We start from the raw sequence: 18,717 nt of genomic DNA on the forward strand, positions 1-18,717 counted from the left end.
TTGCAACATCTGTGGCATTGTGCTGTGTGATAAAACTGCACATTTTTAGAGTGGCCTTTTATTGTGGCCAGCCTAAGGCACACCTGTGCAATAATCATGCCGTTTAATCAGCATCTTGATATGCCACACCTGTGAGGTGAATGGATTATTATGGCAAAGGAGAACTGCTCACGAACACAGATTTAGACAGATTTGTGTACAATATTTGTGAGAAATAAGCCTTTTGTGTACATAGAAAAATTCTTAGATCTTTGAGTTCAACTCATGAAAAATGGGGCAAAAATGTGTTACGTTTATATTTTGTTCAGTGTAAATACTAATTTAAAAAAATGTTTATTAAATAATTAATAAATAAATAAATATATAATCACTGGACATATTGTAGGGTCATGGGTCTGGATCTGCAACTTCATTAGACCTTATGTTAATCTAAACAGGCTTAGAGTAAGAAAAAGGTTATACATCTATATATATTATTATTATTAATATTATTTTTTAACAATGCTGTTAACAATGGTATTTGATTAATGTTATAAATATTTTTGTGTGAAGGGCATTCAATTTGTGCACACCTAAAAGTTTGATGTCTTGATGCCAGTAGAAGACAATATAGGTCTCCATCTTTATACACACAAAATATCAGAACAAACATTTAAAGTGTGTTCTGAGCTAATAAAAAAATAAAAAATTGAATTGATTGATACACCACCCCTCAGTCTCACAATGTCAACATCAGAGAGTATTGAACGAAGACCAAAGACAATTAAAGTTGGAAAATGAAATGAACATTTTGGATGGAAAAATAAAGTTTTACTCAATTACTGTTGTACATGGAGACACATGTCTGTAAATTACTGTCTATCCATCTGTGGAACAGATGGGGTTTCCAAAACATAGAGATCTCCTTTTTTTTCTTGTCATTTTTATTATAAATCAGTTCAGTTGTATGAGGTCAGAATAAATATTTAATATGTTTTTCTTTACTTGCAGGGTTCAAGTGGTACAAGCTTTCTATTTGGAAGATATGCTTAGCCCTCTCTTTTTACAGACAGATTGCTGCAAAATACAAATATTAGAAACATGTCTTTAATGGTGCAATCCTACATGGTCTGCCAAATAGGAATGTCCTAAAATGAATTAACAGGGTAATAATCATGAAAAAAGTTTTATAAAAACAAAACAAAAAAAAACAGCACAATGAAATGAGAGTGTATTTTCCCACTAAGGCCTATGATTCCTCATAGAACGTATTGATGATGAATTGATAGGTTCCGTACAGCGCTGCGGAATTTGTTGGCACTATATAAATAATAATAATAATAATAATAATAATGAGAAAAGTAGAACTAGCACTCTTATTCACTAAAGTTAAATTAACTAGCGATTCAAAGTGAATTTCACATATAAGCCCAAAAATAGCAAAAAATGAAAACAGAATTTTTATTTTTTGCCAATTTTTTGCAAAATTATGAAATTGATTTGGAATTCACATTGAATTCACACCAATTTTTATTTTAGTGAATAACTCGTTCGAGATTTTGAAAGAAAGGGGGAAGCATAGAAAATCATAATTATGTATTATCTTAATGAATGCCTTTGACATAATAAAGAATGCAAAATATGTTTCTTTATGGGTTCTTAAAAAAATACAAAAATTTGAGGGCATATCAGACTTGTGGTATGTATGATGTCAGAATGTAAGCTCATGGAGCAGGGCCCTCCACCCCTCTGTTCCTGTACGTCCAGTTGTCTGGTTACAATTACATGACTGTTATTCCACCCATTGTACAGCGCTATGGAATCTGATGGCGCCGTATAAATAATACAATAATAATAATAATCTTACAGCCAATATTTTTATACATTACTACTCAGTGTTTTGATGATGTATGCTATAGATTTTGTCTCTAATGTATGCCACATATCTTCCTGACTGTCTCGTAAACAAAGAATTAAAAAATATATATATGAGGCTTCACTGTTTAGTGTGTTCTGCATTTCTGTAAGATGTCACATGTTTAGTGACTTAAAATGCCTTATCTGTGACAGCTGTGCTCAGATTCTATAAGAGGTTTGGAAATGACATCCGAAAAAAGGGGAGTAGCCAGTCAGTATATAAATTCTTCCGCTTTGAAAATTCATGTAGTAGGTATACAAAATCATGGAAATTTTAACAAATTCTGCATAATTGTTTAATCATTTTATACATGATTCATTTTTATTAAGAGCCTTCTTTATTTACAGTTTTAAAATAATGTGGACTTAAATTATTAAATAAAAGATAAGAAGTAAATGCTGGTAAGTGAAGCATAATTAATATTATATTGTGATTCTAGCTGTTATTAATCACAGTCAATCACCTCCTCATTCCCTTCACATGTTACCCGTTCCTGTAATCATTCTATTAATTCTCTATGCCATCACTTCCAAAATCCTCTGCTACCTCTTGTCTCATCTTCCCATTTTAACCTTTTGATTGTAAGCTCACGAGCATGACCCTCTACCTTTTGTATTAGTCTGTTTTAAATTGTATTGTCTTTTTCTAATTGTACAGGGCTGCAAAATATGATGGTGCTTTATACATGCTAGCAATAAATAAATAAATAAAATAAATAATGAGAATGTGATAGTTATGACATTGTAAAATTAAAAATTAAAAACATTAAAACATTATAAATACACACACATTTTTTTATGGTATTTTATGATTCATTTATTTTACAATATATTGAATAATATATTAACTGTCAATCACAGAATACTACTGTATAATTCAAAATGATCTGCATACGATATGGATATGTCCTATTGTCTTATAGATATCGAAGAGGAAGTTAGTTTTGAATAGATCATGACATAGCTAATAAACTGTAATTGTTTTTCTACCCTTCTTAAAAAAGTGACACATTCTACAAAAACAATCTACAATAACAGACCAACAGCCTAACTCTGTCTACCCCACCCACTGCCATTTAGAAAGTTTATTATGACCAATTGTATGAACCATCTGGGTGAATTTAACACTAAAGCAGACTTCTTTATGTGAGCAAGGCACAGATGCTGCTATTGTTACTGACTGGAAATTGTATATAGTTAAAATATTTACCAAGACCCCAAAGAAATACAATTTTATTATTTATACCTTTTCAAAGAGGTAAAATAGATGTGTCCACTAAATGTGATGGATTGGGCCTCTAAATAGTCGTTAAGGCCATCAAGCTTCACTTGTCAACCCTGCTTTTGTGTCTCTGGACTTCTAAGTTGACCAGTGATCCATGTATAAGGTGGGAGGTTAAGAATGTCGAAGAAAAACTGCGTCTTCTGATAAGTGTAACTACAGCTGCAATAAGACAGGCAAAATGTGTATCATTTTCTCTTTCCAAATTTAGATATTTGCTCACTGTTGCTGATCACCCAGAATTCTTGACAGTCACATCACTTTGCTTGTCGGTTGTCATTTTTACAATTTGTACCAAATGTAGCAAAATGAGTCTGACATCCACAAATGTGACGTCTTCAAAAATGCGACCTCTTTGGCAGCAAGCTTGTTTGGTTCTCTCATACATTAATATTATTATTATTTTATTATTTATATAGCGCCAACACATTCCATAGCGCCATCCATCTCTTTATTTGTATACTATATAAGTATACTGCTTCGCTCCAACAATTCTGTATCATAGTCCAAAAAAAACTTTGACAATATGTTAAAATAATGAGCCAACTGCAAGCTGGTATTTTGTCAGGCACACATCTAGTGTTTATTTAAAAAAAATGTAATGGTTTATTTTAACAGTAGCTACAATAAGCATTTGGTTAAAAAAAAATGTGTTACATTTGATTTATTAATAACGTTTGCTACAATTAATCGTAAAAACAAAGTAACTGCGATAGAGATTTCAAATAAATCTATATTTTTTTTAATAAAAATATGACTTAGAAATGTAAATAACAAAAAGCATATCTATATATGTATTACATGATTTGTAAATGTAAAAATTGTTTTTTTCTTTTTAAATGTGTTGCTGATTCCAGCGATCATTTGCTATGTCTATTATCTGAAATTTTTTGGTCTCGAAATCACAAGAAATACAATCAAATGATCATCGTTATTTATAAAGCGCTAACACATTCAGCAGCGCTGTACAAAATATCGACTAACAAGTATTTTCAATAAAACAAGAAATGCAGAAAAACAAGGTGATTAGGGCTTTTCTCAAAAACTCTAACTGTATTTAATGGCTTATAGTACATGAGTGTTTTAACCCCTTCACTGCTTACCTTCAGGACATTTTTGTTTAAATAGATTCTTGTACTGTACTGTTTTGGTGCCTTTAATAAAACAACATTTTCAATGATCTTTTTCTTTGAGGTGTCCACACAAATCACACTTTGACGCTTTTTTCAGATGAATTTTTCTATCAAACATACAATTTGTTTTTGTTGAACCCTTTGTAATTCAAAATGCCTAAAAATATCGAATTTTGCTAAAATGCTAATGAAATAAATGTAGTAGATTACCAGTGTATTATTTCTTGGTTGTTTATCATGACACTGACAGCGTGTGGCTTCAATAATCTCAGATAATTAAATACTATTAATGTATTAACAAAACAAAAAAAAAGTGAACAATGTAAACATCACTGTTTTTATGTTTGTAAATGTAATTATGACTTTGGGACCTATTTTACGTCCAGCTGGAGATAAATTGGGGAAAATGGTTCCCATTCGGTTAGCTAAAGTGCTTTGTTAAAGGGACACTGTAAGCAATTTAACAACTAAAGCTAGCAGTATTGTGGCTAGCTTGCCAAACGTGTCCTGGTGCGTAATATGAATGAAACCTTCCTAATTTCTTGCAATAAAAATGAGTCAATTGGTTAATGCATTGTCTGACTCCCAGAATCAATTAAATACATATTACTTCCAACTTAAGCGCAGCAGAAATTGCCTAGTCTCAGCTTTTGCATGTTCCCTTTTAAAGGTAAGGAGGACCCAATCGTAGAACTACGGCCATTACCGTATGGTGAAAAGTGAAGTCGGTGTAAGCACTGTACTTATCTAGAACACTTGAGATGCACCTGAGTGTTAGGGATCTAAGTTATTGTTCAGAGTTTTCAACTCATTAAATATTCATTTTTGCTAGGGTATGGTTCTATCCAATACTTTATAAAGGCTGATGGACTATATTGTACTGCAATACATTTTTATAGAGTTAACAAATTCTAAATTGGAGAATTGTTTCAGTTAAGTCAATCTGCTTATTCGTATGGTATGAAAGCAAGAATCCAAAACTCTGGTGCTCTGGGTTCCATACGTGTTGTGTGGGTGTCCAGGGTGTCATGTCTCAGCTGTTGGACCATCAAACTTTTCAAGTTCTGCAGGTATTTAAATGTTAGAGATTGTCTATTCCCTAGTGAAGGAATTGATATCCATCTGTTAAAATATATATTTTGAGGTAGAGCTTTCCATCCTTCAAAGTTAACTCCATCAGTGTCTTAGGTTCAAGGTTGGCATTACAAGGGGTTAAATCTCCATGGTGTGATCATCTATCTTTTGGTTCATTGTAGTTCAGCCAAATGAATAGCCGGTAAAGTGCTGGTTTCAAGGGGCTTTTTAAATACTCAATTTTCAGCCTGCAAACAAATTCTCAATTCGTTGTAACAACACCCACTGGAAACATTAAAAACACCCACTGATAAGGTAATATAAATAAAGTAGTAGTGTGACCTCTAAGAAAAAGAGGGGGTAAAAGTGTTAGACGTCCTAATTGATTCTACAGACATGTGAGTTAGAAGTTGTTGTGTTTTTGTTGGTCCAACAGGGTATTTAAGGGTGATCATCTATTTCTTTTCACATCTGGTATCTGTGCGTTTTTAGGGAGATTTAGAGCCAGTTAAGAACTGTTTGACCGCAACAACAGAATCCAGTTTATGTGAAAAACACGTTCTTAAAAAAAGTAATTCTATCCAACACAAAACTTAAACACATCATATCTCACTGTATCATACCCTTTCAAAATGCCAGTTAATGTATACCTATTCCAAAAATGAACATATTTTAAACTATTCCCCATACAGCTTCTGAACAAACTTTTCCTTCTCACACTTTTTAATCAATTTATTTATTTTGTCACTTGTAGCTCGCAGATCTTTCTGCTGGGTGTGTGGGTTTATTGGCCTGCATACAAACCAGTGTAACTCATAAAATTAGTCAGGAAAAACTGCATGCTATTTAGTAGCACCTTCAGAAGTAATGTTCTGGCAGTGGTCCTCGAAGCGAGAAATTATGTTGCGTAAAAATAACTCAAATTATGGGAGAGTCAGCAATATGACAGAAAAAAACTGTGCTTCACAAATTTCAATACCACCAATCATGTTTGGCAAATTAGAGTACAGGGCTTAGGATTGTGGGTTTATAAGTCACCGACAAGAGGAGATACAAGCACATTTGAGGCGTAGTTTATGGACCTGAGTTATAGACACATACAGCTAACTTCTCATGTGTATTGTATATATAACTACTATAATTACAAAGATGGGTGCACTCACAGGTTTTGACAAATGTGGATTTTATTTGTGTTCTGGATTATAAAAAATGGATCAATGTAGCAACCAATCGTGGACTTTTTTTGTGATCTATCAATCCATCCATCCAATGCCCTCCATTATTACTGGTACCCTTGGTAAATATGAGCAAAGAAGGCTGTAAAAATGTGTCTTTATTGTTTAACCTTTTCATCTTTTGTTTAAGAAATACACAACAATAATCTGCTCTCATGGATATCAAACAATTGCAAACACAACAAAACAAAAAATAAACCTTTGCTACACCCTTTTTGGCAATACTTTGTGCTACCTCCCTTTGCCAAGATAACAGCTCTGAGTCTTCTTCCATAATGCCTGATGAGGTTGGATAATACATGGCAAGGGATCTGAGACCATTTTGTATATATATATATATATATATATATATATATATATATAAAAAATATATATATATATATATATATATATATATATATATATATATGTGCAGGGATAGCAACTGGAAAAGCAACTGAATGTAAATGATTGAAGGCGTGCAGAGTGGGACTATATGTATAGGGAGGGCAAATGACACTGGAACATTAAAGACAGGAGAAGAATGAGGGAAGCAGGAAGTAACTGGTCAAGAAAAAAGATATAGGGAAGTATAAAAAATACAAGCTAGGCCAAGGAGGTCCACATGTAAAATCCACCGAAGCAGAACCAAACTCAATATTATGTTTAATACCTGGGATCAAACTAGCCAAAGGAAATTTACCATGAAAATTGTGGTCAGCTTCCAGCTCTTGCTAATATGCCCACCCAACCAATGCAAACTGTTTAAAATATTACTTCTATTGTATTTATGCTTTTCATGTGTTTATGAGGACACAGTTAAATAAGTGTTGCATTCTAGTTCAATTGCATAATGTTGATTTTATTCACAGATCAAGTGAGAAGTGACCAACAGAGGGAAAATAGCCGTAAAACAAAAAAAATATATATCTACATTTATATATTATATGATTAATTTATATAAATATAGATTTTTGTCACTGGTCTTCCTCTTTTTCCCTATTTTGGTTACACTTTTTCACTTGATCTGTGACCCAAATGGCAGGAAAATGCGCCTATCAGTGTACAGCAAATGATATACATAATATTTATATTATGTGTATATGTATGTATATATACATTGCAGTACACTGATTGGCCTATTTATATGCCCCCTTTTTTTTATAGGGCAATATTTGGGTAAACCAAACCATTCAACTGAATGAGTGCCAGTAGACCCAAAATAAATTTCATGGTGGATTCTGGTGGATAAAACTTTTTGAGCATGCACAATTAAGTCTAGATTGAATGCTCCATATAGCACCGTAGAGTTCAGATTCTAATAATTATGTGTCATATGCAGATTAGGCCCATGAAGGTAAGCAACATATCAGCTGTTAATCCTGTGTGTAGTAATATCTTCTTTATTGCATGTATCCCTCCAGGGCATGGACCATCATACCCACTACTGGACCAGCAAATACCAGCAAATGCTCCAAATCTACCCACATCATTAGATCTGCTACAGATGTGGCAGCAAGTACAGAACAGTCACTTGGGGTATTAGCTGAATCTCTCCAGTATATCGTGGCAGGAGAACAAAATTGTTCACATTATTGACTGCAACACCACCAAGTGATTGAAAGATGGTTTCAACAGCAGCAGACAGCATAGGATGGGATACCTGTTTCTGGTTGACAAAGTCTTTTTTTTTTTTGTCAGTTTAACTATTTTTTATAGAAAGTTGGATTAACAATAGGAGATCATCCTTAATTAAAGGAAACAGAAAATTCTTCTATACCTCTGGATGAACATAAATAGCTTGAGTGGAATTATATGTACCAGGCACTTGATCATTTTGTTACAGTGTGTTTGGTAAGGTCATAAGATGAGTATGAGTCACATGATTAAGTTTGAATAATGAATGAATGGTTAATGACCCTTCTGTTTCCCATAAAGCAAGCATGTCAAACTTGCGGCCCGGCCCGCCTGCCCTGGGGCCAGTTTGTGCTGTGGCTGCGAACAGCCGCAAGACAGGAAAGATGTCTCTCCTCCCACGGCCACAAAAGGGCAGAGTGGCTGTCTGTCTGCAGAGCATGCCAGACACTCCCCCTTCCCTCCTGCTCGCAGTGCCAGAGGAGCGTCTGGCCTATTGCAAAGAAGAGCAGGGCTGGAACTGGAGTGCGGAGATCCATCTTAAGGTAGGGGAAGAAGGGCTTGAGGGACCTTCCTGTGTAGTGTGTTAACTTGGGGTGGGTGGGGGGTGGGGCAGTGTATTAAATTGGGAAGGGGCAGTGTATTTACTTAGAGTGGATGGTGGAGGGACAGTGTATTAGATTAGGGTGCAGTCTATTTGATTGGATGGAGGGGGCAGTGTAATTGAGTGTAGGGAGGCGGGGCAATACATTGGATTTGTGGGCAGTGTATTGGATTTGTGGGCAGTGTATTAAAATGGGGGGAGAGGGCAGTGTATTAGATTGGGTCTGCATGGAGGTGCTGAACGCTCCCCATGAAGATGCTGATTGGCCACACGGATTTTTGCCACACATGCACAATAGCCTCCCAATGCTTTCCTATGGGAAAGCATTGGATTGGCTGAGGTCATCAGGTTTGATGATCTCAGCCAAAGTCAAGAACACACTCATAGGACTTCAAAAGCAACAAGATAACGTCATTTGTTTTTTACAGCTATTCCACAGCATACATTCACCATGTCAGTACCATTACCAAACTATTCTTAATATGTGAAGGTAGTTGGACTGAAGCATTGTTTATATGCAAATGCAGGTCTCCTTAAAATAAATGAGCTATTTTGTTTACTTTGCAGCCCTACAAACGTGAGGATGTCCAGTGTCATTTAGGCACTTATTTTATACTGTACTTTTCTAAATAAAACTATGTTTCTATGAAAACTGAAGGTTTAGTTTTTTTGCGGACCACATAAACTTAAACCTTGTTTATTTGGCCCGTGTTAGCCTTTGAGTTTGACATGCTTGCCATAAAGCATACTAAAGGAATAACAACACAACCTACTTTGAAAACAGTTACATTTCAGATTTACCTGGAGTTCAATAGCACAACTTGTAGCTAACTTTCTTTGGGGTTTTTTTTCTCATTCTCAATTTTCCTATTTTTTATTTATATTGAATGCATGACTGTCTTGCGCAACCAGAGAAAACTTTAACATTTTGTTTAACACCTTAGGTGCCATGTGTGCGTGTTACAGTGAGTAAGAAATGCCAGAGCACAATTTCTCTGCAGATGCACAAGAGCACATAAGAATGCCTGGAGCATCAAGTGTATTATTATCATCGCCATTTATATAGCGCCAACAGATTGCGTAGCAACGTACAATATTATGAGAGGGGGGATTTAGCTATAAATAGGACAATTACAAGAAAACTTACAGGAACGATAGGTTGAAGAAGACCCTGCAGTGTAGTTTCTACTTACCTCTGCTGCACAAATAAGTAAATGGTTCAATAGTGTTTACTGGGACTTAGGGACTGCCACATTATGAGTAATTTCTATTCCATTTAAATCACGATCTTTCCAAAAAAGGTTTTCAATACTTTGATAGAACCGTTGACGTCTGACAAACCCAACACCAGAAGGACTTGGAAAAAAAAATAGCAAACACTTTTCTAACAATTAACTCATATCCAGAAAAAACAACAACATTTGCTTATGAGCAAAACGAATACCACAAACACCTCTTCTGACTTTATGATGTGTCAAACAACATTTACTAACCTTAACGAACAATTCGTAGCGAATTAATTAAAGCAAAGTACAAATAAGCACTGCAACAATAACATAGTAAACACACACGCACACATGCATTTAGAGACACCTTTCGAGAACACACACATTGTAACCCAGGCCTAACTAAATAATTTTTCTAAATTCAGCAGCATTACAATCGGTGGAATGGATCATGAATTTGCAATTGTGAACACTTTGAAAACTGGATTTATCCTTATGTGCATGTTTGGTCATTTAACACATTTTTTAAATGGTTACTGTTGTGTTCATAATTTACAAAAAAAAAAAAAAAATATATATATATATATAACATTATCTCATATATATAGCCTGCAACAATAAAAAATATGTATTAAAATGCAAATAGCTGTTAATACTTAATATTAGCACAATATTTAAGTGCTTAAAATTCAAAAATGTGAACCAAACATAATCAGAGAATCCTGGTAAAGGACTCAAAGTTAATTTCACGTTGAATGTAAAGTTAGCCGAATGAAACCATAGCAGACTTGAGAATTGTTATAGTTTAGCTAAATAAGCCTAAAATTGGTATTTGATTTTGAATTCCTATAAATTCCCACCTTAGTAAACCAACACGAAAGGCAATTACACATTTTCGGATAAAGCAGTCTGGAAAAAAGTCTTATCTAGTTTTACAGTTTTACTATTATAATAGACTTGTCATTTCTCGACAATCCCCTGTTTAGCAAATAAGCACTAACGTATACAAAGGAATTTTATTCTTAAAAAAATAAAAATAATTTAAAATATATCCTTTGGTTATCTAAATAAATGTATTTTATTTTTCAAGTGCGAGAAAATACTTGTGAGACCGGATAGTGGAATTTCATAAATTAAAATATAGACTTACACAATTTCAGCACAGTTCTAGTATTTAATCAGGTGTGTGATTACTTTTATGAGTCCTTAAATGTGTGTTTTAGACTGAAACCTCTTTACATAACGGTTTGTGAGCAAACATGACAAAGGGCGGAAGACAGACATTCATAATGACATGTCAGACAGTCTTTTATAACAAGCCTCAGAATTTCACACCTTAGGGCAGTGATGCCTGGAGAGAACAGGAGTTGTTATGTTTTGTAATATCCGGTTACATGTTTGAGACAAAACTAACTTATCTCACAGAAAATCATTCTTTAACCCATTTGTTGTCAGAGCCTGTGCAAACATAATACAAAATAATACCAAGCATAAACATTCCTGTAGACCTCAAAATTAATTCTGGAGATTTTTAGTTAAAAATTAAAAAATAAATGAATATTTATAATATTTAAATAAATATACATGTATATCCCCAGCCCTTCTGTGTGTCTCTTTCTCCTTCAGTTTTTTTTTTATGTCAAGTAAAAAAGTGATGGCTCTATTTCCATCCCTGTACAGTACAGTCATCACATGAGTGACATAATTTATTATCAAAAATATGTAGCAAAAAGAAATACTCACAAAACTATTCAGAATATGAAAAATATAGAGGGTAAGTGAGGATTCAAAGTGAATTTCAAATGTATGGTCAAAACAGCAAAATACATTCAGTTCAGCTGCTATGACCTTGTTGAATTTAAAATTCATTTTGAATTCTCACTTTAGTAAATGACACTATTATTATTATTATTATTGCTAGCATTTAAAAAGCATATTCTGCAGCACTGTACAGTTTGGGAAATGAGAGGTTAATATATATAGACCAATACAAAAAGTAAAGATGGAAATACTCGTGAGCTGACATCTAGCCACTGAAGCTCTCTTTTTTTTTTCCAAAGTATCTAACATAGCACATGAGCCAATGAGCTTACTATCTGATGTATTAATATAGTGATATACATCATCAGCATCAACATTTTGGATTGCACTTCAGATCTAAATTAAATGCATTTTATTAATTGTGTTAAAAAGGTTAGCTACTCTATTGGGCAATGGCCTTTTTTTAGTCAAGATCCCAGTGCTTTATTGAGGATAACTAGAGAAAGAACCTCCCTGGACTGGTAAGGAAGGAAGGACATGATAAATAGAGGAAGAGGAACTTATCAGTTCCCTGGTAGAAGGGATCCTAACTTTTCCTATCCGCCTGCCGCCCTGAATTCATGTGTGTCTGTCTTTGTTGGAGGTTGTGGGTGCTTTTGTTGTTTCTTTTGTTTTGTCACAGCTCGTGGTATTCCTGACCAGCGCAGTTAGAAGTGGAAGAAGGTGCAAAGTCAGCTTGAGGAGTCGCAGCCTGCTGGAGCTGATGGCAAGGTCAGGCTGCTCCGGACTTTTGGTTTTACTGGATAGAGCTGTCTGTTGGTGGAGCATCCCAACAGCTGGCAGAGTTAAGAATTTGCTTTCGAGTAAAGTTATCAATAACTTATTAATAACTTGATCAATAAGTTATCAATACAGCTGATTCCATTTCTCTTGCCCAACTTATATTATTGTCGTGTGTTTATTGGGCCACGGGAATGGGGTACTTGTCAGCAGTCAAGATATAGTTTACACATGTTAGGAAGCAATAAACAAATGGTAATATACATCATTCTTAGGCATAAATATACAATATTAAAAAACAAATATATATACACTGAACAAAATTATAAACACAACACTTTTGTTTTTGCCCCCATTTGTCATGAGCTGAACTCAAAGATCTAAGACTCTTTCTATGTACACAAAAGGCCCATTCTCTCAAATATTGTTCACAAATCTGTCTAAATCTGTGTTAGTGAGCACTTCTCCTTTGCCAAGATAATCCATCCACCTCACAGCTGTGGCATATCAAGATGCTGATTAGACAGCATGATTATTGCAAAGGTGTGCCTTAGGCTGGCCACAATAAAAGGACACTCTAAAATGTGAAGTTTTACTGTATTGGGAGGGCCCGGGAGGGGGTCCAAAAACCAGTCAGTATCTGGTGTGACCACCATTTGCCTCACACAATGCAATTAATACTGGAATTAATACTGATTTGATTGGTTAATCTGGTCCCATATCTCCCAAATGTCTTTATAATTAGAGAAATATTATTTGTCATGCGAAAACCCTGCTTCCATTTTATGTTGCTATTGAATTTGAACAATTACAAACATTTTTGGAAATGGGGTTTTCCATTTTTTAAGCTATACACAATTTTACCACCATAAAGATTTGAATAAGGAGAGCCTTTGGATGTTTATCACATGTAGGGAAATCAATGTGAAAAAGCAACATTTAAATAGATAATTCTATGTTGGGTACATTTTTAAAGTGGACCTGTCCACAATAGAAAACACTCATTGATAAAAAAAAAAAAAATACAGCTATATTGTGGTTTTGTAAACATTTTTTAACGTGCTATATTTTAAATATACCAACATATTTCATAGTGCTTTATAATGGATAATGCAAACATCCTCTCATGTCATCTGTTTAGCTCTAGTAACTCCTACAAGAAAACCCTTCCCAAAAAGTACTCTCATATGTTACTACTAACTAGATATTAGTAATAGCAGCAACTGTAATGTGTTAGTTGGAATAGAATAAAGTGTTTTTAAAATAAACATCCAGGGATGAAACAATACCTGTCTGAATATCACAAATATATTTCAATAAATATAAGCAGTCATTGGTTTATAGTTTACACCTCAAAACCAGAATTTGGTCACACATTCTAGAAGCCTTTGCTGCCATGTGTGTGTAAACACTCTTTGCTAAACAAACACACAAAATATAGTTTCCACTACTTTTAGACAAAAAAAAAAAAAAGCTGCCAATCTTTAAATACACTGTATTTTATTGCCCTAGAGACCGGCACATCTGTTCATTTGTTCTTCCTTTGATCACCAGACTCTAAAAGTGACTCAAGTCTAATATTCTGTTCTCTGCAATATTGAGTTTTGGTGTATGTGTCTACCACTTATCTTACTCTTTGAATTTGTTTGTCATAGTGTTCACTGTGGAGAGAATACATTTAGATAAGTATATATAAAAAACAAAAAACAACAAAAACAACAGAGACATGTTATTGTGGACTATTTTTTGAATACTTTTACAGACATACAGAGCTTGGGTATGGTACTTAAAGGGTTACTCCAACCATTAAAATGACTATAGTAGGAGTACTCTGGCCCCATTCCCCTGTAATAGGGGAATCCGTTTTGTGATGTAACGGTCCAACCAGGCTCCTGCTCTTTGAAGACAGACTTGCGACATCAGGCTTCTGGAGAGCAGCAGATCCTGACTATCATTGATTGGCTGAGGGCATCAGCTGCCTGCTTCCAACTAATGCAGGAGCATCTGTGCATTTATTTTTGCACAGAATTGACGTTAGCTTGCTTGTACTGATAACTCAATGATGCTGCTGCTGGTGAGGTTACACCTTTGTCAGCAGAGGAGTTATAAGAGTGTTTCAAAGCAAAATTGTGTCCATACAAATCCATACACCATGACCACTTCAATTCCCTGAAGCACTCATGGTGCCTGGACAGAAACGGAACTACCGCCAATGAAGCCGGTGTGGCTGCACCAGGGCCTGCACGCTCTGGGGGCCCATCAGATGGCCAATATACTTAGGGTCACCCATTTGGTATTGATTAACAGGGGCGCAGTGGCCCTTTACCAGAGGAATCAGGCCCTTGTAGTATTGGTAATGCTGAAATGAAACAAAATCAGGTGACATACAGAGGGAGTCATGTGGAAGGCAGTACAAGAGTGGGGAGAAGAAAAGAGCGCCAACTCCAGCCCCATCAGCCTCAGCCAGCATCAACAATATTGTAAGGAAGTCACTCGGCATACAAAATATGTGTTGACGGGGTATATATGTGTGTGTATCTATGTATGTGTCAGTGTGTGTGTGTGTGTATCTGTATGTCAGTGTATGTAAGTATGTGTTTATGTATCGGTGTGTATATCTGTGTGTATATGTGAATGTGTGTATTTGTGTCTTTGTGTGTATCTGTGTCAAGGTATGTGTATGTGTCAGTGAATGTATTTGAGTTTGTGTGTATGTGTCAGTGTGTGTATCTGAGTGTGAATATATGTGTGAGTGAGTGTACCTGTGTGTCAAGGTGGTTGTCAGTGTGTGTTTTTGTTTGTCATATATGTGTCACTTTGTGTCAGGCTGTGTATCTGAGTGTTTGTGTATGTGTCAGTGTGTATCTGAATGTAGGTGTATGTGTCAGTGTGTGTATATGAGTATATATCTGTGTGTATGTATATTTCTCCAAGTATGTGTGTATGTAGCAATGTATGTGTGTATGTGCATACATCCCAGCAATCAAGCACCAAAACAACATACAAATACACCCCTTCATTCAATCACCAATATACACCCGTTTAAAAGCCAACACTATATACAAATACACAGCTGCAATAAAACGCAAATATCACATTTAAACACACCCCTGTGTTAAAATGCTAAAATTATATATAAACACCCTTACACTCAAAAATCAACACTACACACAAAAGCACACCTGCCCATAAAAGCCAGCACTGCATACAAACACACAAGTACACCACTGAATTCCAATAACAAAAGTACATACACACACACATACTCAATATGCACACATACTGCTCACAAATAAAACCCTGCAAGAATTGGCAAATGCTAAATCATTAGCTGAGCTGACATAGCATTGTGGGAGTTTTATAGATGAGAAACTACCATTTGGCCACCCTTGCAACAGAGAGGGACCAAACAAAATTCTTGAACCAGGGCCCTCTCTACATTCGGTTTGACATTGTTTCAGGAGTAATCTTTGAATGGAAAATGCTCAGATTTAGATTTGCCATCTTCTCACAAATGTGACTATACAAGATCACATACATTTCAGTTTACCAACAAGTCAATGGTGCTACCATGTAGTCTACCTCACATGCTTTCTGCTATGGCATCCTTTTTGATGTCTCCTTCTCTCCTCATATCAAATTTCTGAATCTTGCCCCTTTCATATGAAAACATAGGTCATATCCGCACCTATCACCTCCCCGATGCAGCTAGAGTTCCCTGTCTTATTACGCCTTCCTCTGGTCTCATTTTCTTTTAAGGAATCATTAAAAATATACTTTTAAAGAAACGTATCAAATAACCAGTCATTTTCTCTCCCGTCTCTTGCCCTCCTCTTCACTAACATACATACAATCTTCCAATTATGTCACATAATGTTCATACATCTTTCAATACAGTAAATACACCTTGTAATCAGTTTCCACTTTGGATAGAAACCACTTTACTTTTTGCGTAATTATACCCTACTCACTCTAGATGGAAGCTTGTTTGAGCAGGTCCCTCACCATCTTTTGTTCCAGTACGTCTAACATGTCTGGTTGCAGTGACTTACATGTTTGTCCACCTATTGTATAGTGCTACAGAAAAGAAAATTGGTATTTTAAAAATAATAGTAACTATATATAAACCGCTGCTTGTACTGGACCTCCTTTTAAAACAATATGAGGATCAGGATTGGCTAAGTAATGCAAATGACTTCCTTCTCCATGCAGAAGCTTTAGATTGCATTTTTATGCATCGGTTTAATTCTGCACTAATAAAAGGAAAAGAAGATATATCATCTGCAGCCTTGACGGTCTATAGAGGGTTATTTTGACAGAGATGATGAAATTATAAATAAAGTAGACAGGTCAATAAATTGTAAGCAGTACATGTATATTCTGTTATTCATTAAAAAAAATATATAAGTTTTTAATATCTATTTAATTGAAAGATAAAGGCAATTATTAGGCGTCAGAAAATGTTATCTGATGCCTAGAGGAAACACAATATTAACTTTTTATTTTTTTGATTATAATAATTTGTGTATTTATGTACTCACTCACTCACTAAATACGAATTTCAAAGCTCACAAGATTAAAAAACAAAAGAAAACAAACAAAAAAAAAAAACGCCTGACTTGCAAAAATACTGGAGATTTAGTTACAGTTTATGATAATACAATACTCCATGTTTGGCAGGTCCTATCCTAACGCCAGTGTACCCCATTTTTGTATTTTCCTTTTGTACATATAAGTAAATGATAATAAATGATAACTTAACTTACTATTTATATAGATAAAACAATATACAAGTGTTTAACTTATAAATCAAAATATACATACAATAATTTTCTTACCCCTAACAAAACACAGAAGGTATTTCTTGATGTGTTTTAGAGCTGCTGTTTTTTTTTATCACTTTGTATAGTATTGATGCACCTTATTATTTCAATCACTCCTTGTGAATTATTTTTGTTTTTAAACGTACTATTTAGTTCCCGACCCTAATTATTTAATTGGTATATAAATATAACATACACGTAAGTATATATCATGTAATACAAAATGTATTGTGTTAAGGTAATTTTATATCATTTGTCACTAAACAAACACAAAAGTATGTTTTTATGTTTCAAGAATTATGTTAATCATCACTCTGTTTTTTTTTCATCAATGTTTGTTTGATTGTGCATTACACAAAAAGGGCATAAGATACATTCTTCTGCCTTCATATCAAAGTTTTCACAGTAAAACATGCTTTGTTGTGAGTTTTTGTTTTGTTTTACAGTGACTGAATTGAAGTTTCCACATCCATTTATAAGTCTTGCAACACAATAACATCAGAATTATGATTCACTGATTGAATGAGCACAGTATTTTTTTTATACTTTTTATTTTCTTTTTGAGCATTTTCTTTGATGTTGTCACTGATGCATCATGTATGTTTCACAGGAAAGAGGGAACAAGTAGAGAAATCATAATTTTGCTAAGAATGAAAATGATTGAAAAGAATTGGACTAATTTGATCATATTCACTTAAAAATATAAAGACTATTTATTAATATTCTATGAGTGAAACACTTAAATGCAATGAAAACATAAATACATAGCAATATCTGCCAACCGGTGTATAAACATGTTTATTTATCCTTGATTTTAAATGACCATTTTCCAAATCCTTCTCACATGACTTTCTGCCGTCACTAAAGCAGTTATCGTTCTTTTATAATTCATTGTTTCTTAATATTTTTTTAATTAAAAAAACTGAATAAAGACAGTACATGCCATGACAAACATATACGACAGTAACACTGCAGGTTTAGGTTTCTATAGTAGTACATTACATACTGCATTATCAAAATTATTACATTTACAAACTAAAACAAACTTTTGGTGTGGGCTGCCACGGACCTTAAACAGGTTCACAAAAAAGTCGGAACTGCATTTTACTATCAAATTATAACGTCAAGGAAGTATTGTCTTCATCTCTTACTATCCAACTATAGGTCTAACTTTAGCAGTTATCTTAATGTGGGATGCCATATATAATAAAACCAGTCAGCAAGTGTCAAATACTTGTACACCTATAGTTTACTTTTACGTGTGTTTACTATTCGTAATTATTTAGTTT

The sequence above is a fragment of the Pelobates fuscus genome, chromosome 12, assembly GCF_036172605.1.
Source record: "Pelobates fuscus isolate aPelFus1 chromosome 12, aPelFus1.pri, whole genome shotgun sequence".
Classification (NCBI taxonomy): Eukaryota; Metazoa; Chordata; class Amphibia; order Anura; family Pelobatidae; genus Pelobates; species Pelobates fuscus.